The sequence below is a fragment of the Protopterus annectens genome, chromosome 6.part0 (genome assembly GCF_019279795.1).
Source record: "Protopterus annectens isolate FY-2018-M chromosome 6.part0, PAN1.0, whole genome shotgun sequence".
NCBI lineage: Eukaryota > Metazoa > Chordata > Ceratodontiformes > Protopteridae > Protopterus > Protopterus annectens.
Window position 1 is genome coordinate 820,912,712 of NC_056737.1, and position 10,610 is coordinate 820,923,321.

Below are 10,610 nucleotides of genomic sequence, written 5' to 3' on the forward strand. Positions count from 1 at the left end.
ATGCATTTCAGAATAGTTTTCACTCATTGTCTAATTAACTCAAGTTAAAAAACAATTTACTTGAAAACAATTTGCTAGAACCATGGAGTCCTGTTTGCTTCATAGTTATGCAAATCTACTTGGGCACATAAATAGGCTGAGGTTTTTGTTCTGTGGCAGGAAATAAATGCACTAAGCTCAAGCAGCAAACCAAACCTTACTGTAAATAATAAAGTGCATAAACTGTTAACATTCTACACAAAAACTTACATTTAAAACAATGACCTTTTATTTTCTATTTTAATATGTACTTATAAATATATTTGTCAAAATATATGATCATATCGTCAAAAAATTTGCACATAAATAAGGTCAAGGAGAAAGTTCTTTTTAGAAGTCCAGGCACAATAAAAAAGTTGTGGAGTCAATAGCATCTGCACCCCTCCACTATCATTTCTTGATAGTTTTTTAGAACTACTTTGTCATTTTTGTCTAAGTACAGCATGGAGATAGATAGCACTCAGTTCTGTTGGTACCCAGCACGCTTTTGGAATGTTAGAGTTCATGGAGTTAACCAACATTTGGACAATTGCATGATTGGTTGAAATCAGATGATCAGCCAAGGGGAAGGAGCAGTCCCCATGGCAATAAAAAGCCTGATACCCTGGTGGTGCCACAATCCAGTCATTCCAGCCTACGTCGCTGAAATCCACATAAAGATTATGCCGCCTGCAATTTTTTATTTTTCGGTACGTGGCCTCTGTTGCTTGGTGCTTCTTTTCATTCTTCTGGTCAGTGCATGACCCTTGCCATCATGGCTAAAACTGACTAAAAGAGGTCTCAGCTGGGACCAGTCTGAATCCCATTGAGGTACTGATCGGCTAATCCTGACAAGTTTGCCCTGATACATTTTTGTTTGGTTGAGCTGGATCACCTCAACAACTATGCCATGGTTTGGCTGTTGCTCTTTAGACCATCAAAAACCTGCAGGACTTATATCAAATGTTTCCCACTGAGTAACGTTCTGCTGGATCAGCCTGGTGTCTAATAGTCTGGTTATCAGGTGCCCATTTGGACTGTGTGGCTTCATGACCTCATAAATGTTGATTCTGTGAAACCCCTCTTCCCAGTTAAAAACATGTTTCGTCTCTTCCCATTAAAGTCTCAGTTCTGCATAAAGAATCTCCTCATTTGTAGGGATATTGCTGTGCTTTAAAATGAAGTGAAGTTGGGAGTCATTCATCACCCCTGGCACTGTCTCCAAATGCTCTGCAAAAACAAAAGAAAAAAGTGCACATCGTCAGGACTCATAACTTACTTGTTGATGATCTGACCAATTTGTGTCATCACAATACTATCTTTAAATTTATGCCCTAATCTGGGGGGAAACAATGTGGAATATCATCACTTAGTCAGAAAAAATTAATACATAAAATAATAAACATAAAACATCTAATTAGGTAAATTCAAACACAATAAAATGCTTGCATTCAGTATGCTAACTCGAAAACGTAAGCTTGCGGTAAATAAATTTTGAATACTGTAAAATGACTTTGTGGTGTTACTTAAGCCAAAAAGCTGTGAAAATGAAAGCATGTTTTATTTATTTTATTTTTATTTTATTTTACATTTGATAACTGGGGGTGTCTGACTGAGCAGAAAAGGGCCTTTTTCAGCAGACGCACAGGGAGAAAAGCTCCACACAGACAAATAATTACAGATAAATTTAGATATTTACATTGTTGTTTGGTTTGTATTGTAAAACCAAATGATATTAACATACAACACTGACTGCGGAAGAAGCTATGTAATTTGAAAAGCTGTTCCAAGAAATGGCACAACTAATGTTTACAATCTAGGCTGCCAAACAAAAACAGTACACCAACAGGGCATGCAAACAAAATACTCAGCTGTATTTGCCATAGCAAGATAGGGTTACTTGTAGGGGGAAAACATGATACATTCACATTGTTTCATGTGCCCATCCCTGTTGGATAAAAGAAACCACCAAAGTCTTTTTCCAAAAAAGTCATCCACACTATCCGATGACCCTTCACTCTGCTGACCTTAATAGCTGCAAAGTTGTACCACATTGCAAGTGCAGCATTGCTTATGGTTGTTGCACCACAATACAAGTGCAGCAGTGTTTGTGGACTGTCCAGTGTAATAAAATTTCAAATGCACAGTACTGTACCATAGATGCACATCCCTACCGTGACTTGCGGCTATAAAGGGGATTCTTACAGACCTGATTGCAACACCTAAGAACAAATTAGGCTCACTTGTAAAAAAAATGAAAGACAATCTAGTACATACCTGTTAACCTCTTAGGTCAGGAAATCTGGACAAAGCCATACATAATGGGGGGGACAAAAGCCCAAAAATGGGGTCAATTTTTAAATGGCTCTTAGAAACTTAGAAAGTTGATAGAATAACAGGTTTTGCATTACCATAAAATTTCTCAGAGGTATGAAGTTTGTATCTCAAATGCATGTTATTATTTTTTGATTTCAGTGCTAAGCAATTTGATAGAAAATTACAATTTTATTGACAAACAAACCAAAAACATGAGGTAAAAATTTGGACATTCTATGAAAAACTGTACAGTTGCGTGGTATGAATGACACAGAAATCAAAATAAAGATATTTCAATACATTATAACTTCATTTTAGTAGTAAATATTCTATTCAAACAAAGCCTATACCAAAGAAAAAGCTGCAGAAAGACAAGGAATTTACTTGTAACTGTTTTTGGTGTCAAATGTATGTCCCCAACCAATTCATGAGTGACTGGAGACCTTCAGTGCTTTGAATCCTGCTTGACTGTCTAATCCTAAAAATTTGCGACCACACAAGTGATATTATGAACTGGCATTATGTACCCTACAGCCCACTGAAAACACGCACTGTGACACACATTGTGATATCTTTCATAGCACTGGAGGCTACGGCATACCTTCATGGTGGAAACTCCTTACTGTGTTGGCATGGCTGGCCATCTTCTCGGGGTACTCAAGGCTGATTTCATCGAGGTTGTCTTCCCCAGTCTGCAGTCTGTAGAGATCCAACATGTAATTGGGGCTGATAAACAATTTACTGAGCCTGGGTTGCTTCTGTATTCCGAACATTTGCAGCAAAGTAGCTTCAAAATCACACAACAGTTCATGGCTTTGCTCTGAGTGATGTCCTCCTGCTCCTGGTGCAGACTGGCCCCCAGTTTTGGAAACTTTTCTTTTTCCCTTCTCAGGTATTAAACTAGCATGATTAACACCTCCTAGTAGAACTTTACATAATAAAATGATCATCAGCATTCGGTTACCAGGAATCATGGTGTCTCTGGGGTTAAAAACAACAAGGTCAAGATTAAACGGTGTGATCTCTAACTGCTGGGGGATGAAAGGGGAAAGAACAAACAATACAACACTAGCAGATTTTAGGCATGGACTCTCAGTAATTACTTAGTTTAATTATGTAGTTTTAACCAGTTTACATTTAAGTAGCCATAATCAGATGACATCCACCCTGTCTGTCTTGCTTACTGTTTTACTAGTACTAACTAACATTACATTATTACTGGATACAGTTCCGATGGTGAAAATCTCCTCCCTTTCATTCTCACAGCCATTCCCTCACACTCATTAACACTTTGGTACAACAGTAATGGAAATGCACATTTCAAAAAATATATCAATGTTCTGCTGCTTTTAATTATCTTGAATTTTAGTTTGGCAGTATTATTATCAACACGGTTCAAAACTCAGCATTTTGCTCTATAATTAAGTTAGAAAGGGCTACTGCCCGGAGCACAATAAGGCAGGAATGCAAGTAAGCATCTAATGACTTTATTATTATTAATACTTTAAGGAATTAAGTCTTTATTTAGTTTACTCACTGAGAAAACACAGAACTGAGAGAAAACAGAACATATAAAAACAATCCATGATTCTTGACAGCCAACTTCGGATGTAGTTCTTGAAAAGACTAGGGTGCTCCAAAGTTTCCAGTGTCTCAGTCTCCATATGATCCTAGACTGACGCCTTAAGTGGATATTTGAATATAATGAGATGACTCAAGGAGCTTTCTTTGCCGGCCCTTTAAAGTAATTTTAAGTGAGACCCTCCTGGCACCAGTCATTCATTCATTTCTCCTCCCATTTGTAACATTCCTAAAGATACTCCTCCCCAGTTTACCAGTGTTCTGCTCCCAGTCTTGCAATGAAGAAACTGGAAAACATGACTGTAGACATTGTTGTTTAGTCACACTCATGCCTTCACTTCAAGCGCTGGATTGTGGACTTGGTTCTTGAGGTTGCAGTCGTGCGCAAAGATCATGGAATAAGTGTTTGGACGCAGACAGTAAAGTATTGTTTACAGAAAAAACTTCCATGTTACTAAAACAGGGAAGAGCAAGGCACATTAAATAAGCACCTATGGCTATAGCAGAGTCATTCCTAGAGGAATGACATACCTCTTCCCATTCTCTAGCTAGGAATGTTGAAACTCATGGACCGAGTCCATTCCCATTCCCGAGAGGATCTGAGTAGGACTCCTAGATGAGGGAGCACCTTCTTCCAAACTGCACTGCATAAATTGTAATCCAGTCCTCTTCATGCAGAAGGCCAGGATTGGGTAGGCATTTTAAGTTAATGGTAAAGCCCCTTTTGTATGTTTATCTGCAAACTTCAGTGATATCTACTCGAGAATTCTTCAGGTGGGTGGAGGAAGCAGACATCCCCACTGGCAGGAGTATAAAATGGTCCCTCATCGAATTGCTCACATCCCTTTATAGCAATCCAGCAATCACGCAAGAGATATCTTTGCTTGTGAGGCTCACAACATATCTGGAAATCATCTTATCTATTACTAAATATTTGGAATGCTAGCACTGTTTTATATATGCACACTTTTCCAGTAGCACATTAAATCTTAAAAACTTCCAAAAGGGTATCTTGGACTTGTATCTCCCAACTGTCCAGAGAAATTTCATACCTCTCAACTGTACAGATTTTTGCAGCATGTCTATTTTTTTCTAAAATTGTAGTTTTCTAGCAAATTAGGGATGAATCATTAAAGACTGAAGTTAGAAAATAATTACAGGCAGTTGAGTTTCAGACTTTATATCCTACAGAAAATTCATGCTAATGTAAAACATGTTATTCTATCAACTATCAAAGTTTGTAAGAGCAATATTTAAAAACTGTCCCTATTTTTGTGCCTTTGTCCCACTTTTATTTATGACTTTCTCCACATTTCTTGCTATAAGAGGTTGATAAGTGTGCAGACTATCCAGATTTTTGCCTCATATTTTTGGTCTGTGCCTCATAAAATTTGTGGTTTTCTGGATGTTTGAGGCAAATTGATAAGGGCTGATATACATAATGAAAAGGTGCTTGAGTTTTAGACTTCGTATCCCCAGAAAACGAATGGCCACATATGACCTTTTATTTTTGTAACCTTGTAAGTTTATAGGAGCAACATTTAAAAGGTGTCCCTATTTTTGAGCTTTTGCCCCCTATTATTTTTGGTCTTGTTCAGCTTTTCTTGTGATCAGAAGTTAAGAGCTATGCTTGTATTAACTATTATTTCTGGGAACAAACAGAATGACAGTTATAACATTTGTGGACTTCCAGCCTTATTACTATTCTTTGGACAACCAAAACATTAGAACTCATGTACACCAAATCCTTATTGATAATGATAACTGCCACTTCTATGTCATTTAATCATATTAATATTTGTGTGGGAGTGTTTCTTCATGCTCTGAGTTGAACCAACTGTTTATCTATCAATTTATCTGCCTGTCTGTCATTGTCTGTTCATCTATCTATAAATGTGAAATAAATAAATACATACATACATAAATAAATATGATTTGAGAGAAAAGGCTTCTCTGCCAGTAATTTAGCCACTCTAAATAGCATACCATTTATATCATGTCATTGTGCATGAGTGCTTGATCTAGTTGCATGCATAGTCCAAACTTGTCAGGTTTCATTTCCATTTAAGGTAAATCCATCCATTCATCCATCCATCCATCCATCCATCCATCCATCCATCCATCCATCCATCCATCCATCATGTAAGGAAGTGTAATGAGAAAATATTTAAAACAATACTACTCTCATCAAGATAATAATAATAAAATAATTCTCTGTAGTGCAACAAATCAATGTCATTTAGGTGGCTCAGATGCATTTTCAAAATATCTTCATATTCCTGTTAAACATTATGGAGAGTTCCCAGTGCTCTGGCCCAGTCTTCCTTACCCAGTTGTTACTATCCTATCAGTATGTCTACCATAACATAATCTAAAATAATCATTGGAATGTAAATCTCTCAAATTCTTTGTTTGGTTAACCAAATAATGGTGGACGGACAGATTTTTTTTGAGACTACATTTTTCTGGAGCACCCCCCCCAATAAGCAATGTGACAAACTAAGACAAAATTAGACAACTGGATGAGTGTTCATAAAATCACCCCCTATTATAAGGTAGGACTGGTCTATTGTTCTTTGAAAAAGGAGGTAAGGTCTAAGAGAGGGTATTGGCAAGACATAAATGGCCACATTGCCCATTTCCCTTATACATTCTGTGATTCTATAATTATGTGATTATGTGCTCAAGAATCAGGGGGACATCAAAAATAATGAGGGTCAAAGGCCCAAAATCACTTTTAAATATTACTTGAATTTGTTTGCTAAGTTAATAGAGCAACACATATTTTCTGAAAAGTAAAATTATGAAATGAATGGCTGGCATTATAGACTGACTATCATCTTCAGTGATTTTGTCAGAAAATCAAAACTATTAGGCGAGATAGGCAAAATCTATGAAGCAAAATTAGGGAAGTTCTGCAATTAACCATTAACTTAATAAGGATGGGTAAGCATTTTATTATAATTTTTGCCATAGTTAATGTTGTAGTCTATTCATTTTTGGTACAACATTTCTATTCTTTGTGTGTTATTATCACTGTCACTGTATCTATTATCTCATATATTTTTGCGCATTCTAGTTAATTTGATTTTTTTCTTTTATTATTAATGCAGTTTATTTGGGCTTTTCCCTGGGATTCTGCTGAAAAGGGGCAACAACCCAGCCAGACTATCCTGGTTAATAAAAACAAACAAGCAAGCAAACAAACAAGTAAACAGGGACAGTGAAGAGCAATGCTAAAAGGCTAAAGTGTTTACTGAAATAGCCCTTACCACCAGGAATGTTTTACCTCAAAAATTCTCTTCATTTCCAAAATGAATGAAACTACACCAGTTTGCTAAATAATATATGCAACAGTTCCAAAAATACTGGCTACTTACTTAGACTATATGTCAGCATAAAGGAAAACTCCACTCTACAACTAAAACATATGTTTCTTTTTCAGTGTATCTTTGTTTCCAGACCCATCTTAACACCTTAAAATCACTCTAATTTTAGACTGTTTACCACAATATGGCTACCGATGGGGCTTGATATATCAACACAATCTTCTTCTGCTTCAACCCTTTCTCTTTCCCATAAAGCATTTCAAGTCTTCTTTCTATGACTCATTCCAGACATAAGGAAGTAAGTGTGAATTCCCATGCCATTGACGGGTCTACTTTACATGGTCGACTTTTCAGAAAGTCGACTTTCATATGGCCGAGACCATATTATGATCAACTTTCGAAAAGCCAACCTTGTAAAATAAACACAAAACACACAATAAATACTTACCGTTCAACTGTTAGCAAGGGGGCAAGCCCCCCTGCACCCCACATAACTTAAATATACCAACTCCTGAGATCACACTACAGTGCAGAAGAAGGAAATTTTCCAATTCCACACTGTACTGAGATAGCGGTTCCCCATAGTTGGCTTTTCAAAAGTCGATCATATGGTTTCGACCATATGAAAGCTGACTTTCTGAAAAGTCGACCATGTGAAGTGGACCCACATTGACATATAATGGGAAATGTGTGACTCACTGTCATTTTGTATTCCTTCTGTAAGATGGCTGCTTCTTTTCTGTTGCTAATCACCCTCATTTATGTTTTTCTCAGAGCTTCTTTTACACTATACTTTGAAGTTATCCAGCGGCAGCCAGAGAAGTAGGTAAACTGGAGATCTTTGTTCTAGGTGTTCTTTTGTAGTCCAACATGAACTGACAGTCCCCTCCCCCCACACTACTGCAGAGATGTTAAAACTATCACTGCAATAGGCAGCTCAGAATTGAAAGGAAGGGACTTCCAATCTAAATTTCTTCACCTATGCCTGCAGTAAAGATTTATTTATTTATTTAAAGGAAACCTCCACCCTCTCATACAGTTTAACTCAATATTTAGGTTTCTTTTCTCCTTACAAAATGGTTCTAGCTTTATGTAGGTACCAAAAACCTTCTTATACTTTTTAAAACTTTTATTTCCTTGCATTGGAGTCAAAGGAAGGCAAAGCCTACCTACTTTTTTTAAAAAACTCAACTTCTCACATACGTTGCAGAAAAATCTGTCTCCACCTACATGACAAACCATAGACACACCCTGGAATTCAGCAAGCTCTGCATGGTGTGCAAGAATAGTGCAATAGCTGCTGGAGGCAATATGGCCACCGAGTGATCCAGAAACTAGCTCCCGGGACGTGCACAAGTGCTCCTGCACTATTCCTGCATGGACACAGCTTCTGTATGCTAATTACCCCATTTGCAGGTGAAAACCATACAAATGAGGTGAATTAGCAATCCAAGAAGCTGGCAGTCATCCGTGCAGTAGTATAACCTGCAGAAATGTATTCGGCTAGTAACCGAGTACATTTCTGCAAACTACAAAATGGAGCCATGACAGCTCCAAATAAAGGGTGTATATAATGTGGAAGGCATGACAATGGCCAAATATATGGCCATTGGCATGGAAAATAGGTTCAAGATAACAAAAATAACTTTTATTTTTTGGTCCATTTCAGCCGTTTAAGCATAGGGCAGCAGTACGCAAACGGGATCGGCCTGAAAATAAAAATAAAACCTTGAAAAAAGTTTTTTAGGCAAAATCACAATTTTGCCATTATAGTCAATGGCAGGCAGAAGGCAACAAGGCCAATGAATAGTGGTTGCTAAGGGGGAAGGCTCAGTGTTAGACTTGTAAGTAGGCTTTAGCAGTAAATTCTATGCAAATGAGGGGAATGATTCTGAATCACAGATTTCCCCTCATTGCTAGCCAGCTCCCAACTGTGTAGGTGCAGGAAAACGATGGTGCAAGCCTAAGAGTTAGCTGACATCATAGAGGGGTGTGTCAGGCATACTGTAAGCTTATTGGAGCTCTGTGGCTCAGGTTTGCCCTTAGTTTAGCAGAGCTAAGGAAGGTGGGGTGTCTGAAGCTGCCTAGCAGTCTTTACATTGCCTAAACGGGTGTGCGCGCTGCGCACCGGGTTTTAAAAAAATAAATAAATAAACCAGGAAATAGCAGCTCTGTTCACATCTGAGCACTGTGTTTGTGCGATGCTTCTCTAGGCTTAAACAGGAAGGCAATAAGAAGGAAAACAGCAGTAGGAAGGTAATCAAGGAGAACTAGCATAGCTGGCAGGTGAAATGTATCAGAATCAGCCAGTTACACAGGCAGCAGACCAGCCCAGCCCAGCACACTACTATAAACTATGCAGACACCTTTCCCTCTGGTTTTTCCTACAAACTCTACACAACCGGTGTACACAAATGGGGATATTTTACCTAACAAAAGCAACAAAATGGTAGGGGCTGCTTTTGATCTCATAAATCAACACGTGGAAGAGGCTGAGGGTGGTGAGTGACCAACCCACAGTAAGGAGAAGGAGAAGAGTGTACAGACCCTGGGTAACCTACCAGGGGCTACATGAGCTGGAGATAGTGGAGCACTACAGGGTGGACAGGGACCTCCTACAGCAAATTGTTAAGCTTTGCTGGCCATGCCTTACACACAGAACCAACAGAGGGGAACCCATCCCAGTAGATACCAAGGTATATGTAGGCTTAAGAATAATAGCCACAGGTACCTTCCAAAGGCCAACTGGGGATATCATGGAGATCTCACAGGCATCAGCATCCAGGGTGCTCCACCAGTTCCTAGATGCCATGTCAGCACATACCAGTGAGCACATATATTTCCTCAGCACCCATGAGGTGTTGACCAGCAATATGCGTTTCTTCCACCAAATAGCAGAATACCCTGAGGTAGTGGGTGCTATAGACTGCAGGCACATACACATCAAAGCACCACCCCGTGAGAGGGGTACAGTCTACATAAACCGCTAGGGCTTACCCTCAATCAACTGCCAGGTTGTGTGTGATGCCCAGGGCATTATAATGTATGTGTGTGCTGGCAGCCCTGGAAGCTATCACAACTCCCACATCTGGCATATGACGCAGCTGTACCAGAGATTTGCCAGTGGAGACATCCCATATGGCCACCTGGTGGGGGATGCTGGTTACACACTGGAGCTGTGGCTGAAGACACCCATCAGAAATGCACACACACTTGAACAAGAACTCCATAATGAGGCATGAGCACAGACCAGAATCATAATAGAGTGTGAGTTTGGGATGCTCAAGTCACGGTTCTGGTGCCTGGACATATCCAGTGGAGCCTTGCAGTACTCACCAGCTACATGTACTCAAATTGTCACTGTAT

General features: G+C 38.9%; 1 pseudogene; it reads right to left on the reverse strand.

Moving 5' to 3' along the window:
• Positions 1-381: 381 nt before the first annotated feature.
• On the reverse strand, positions 382-3,733 carry LOC122804554 (annotated as a pseudogene).
• Between the last annotated feature and the right edge of the window lie 6,877 nt (positions 3,734-10,610).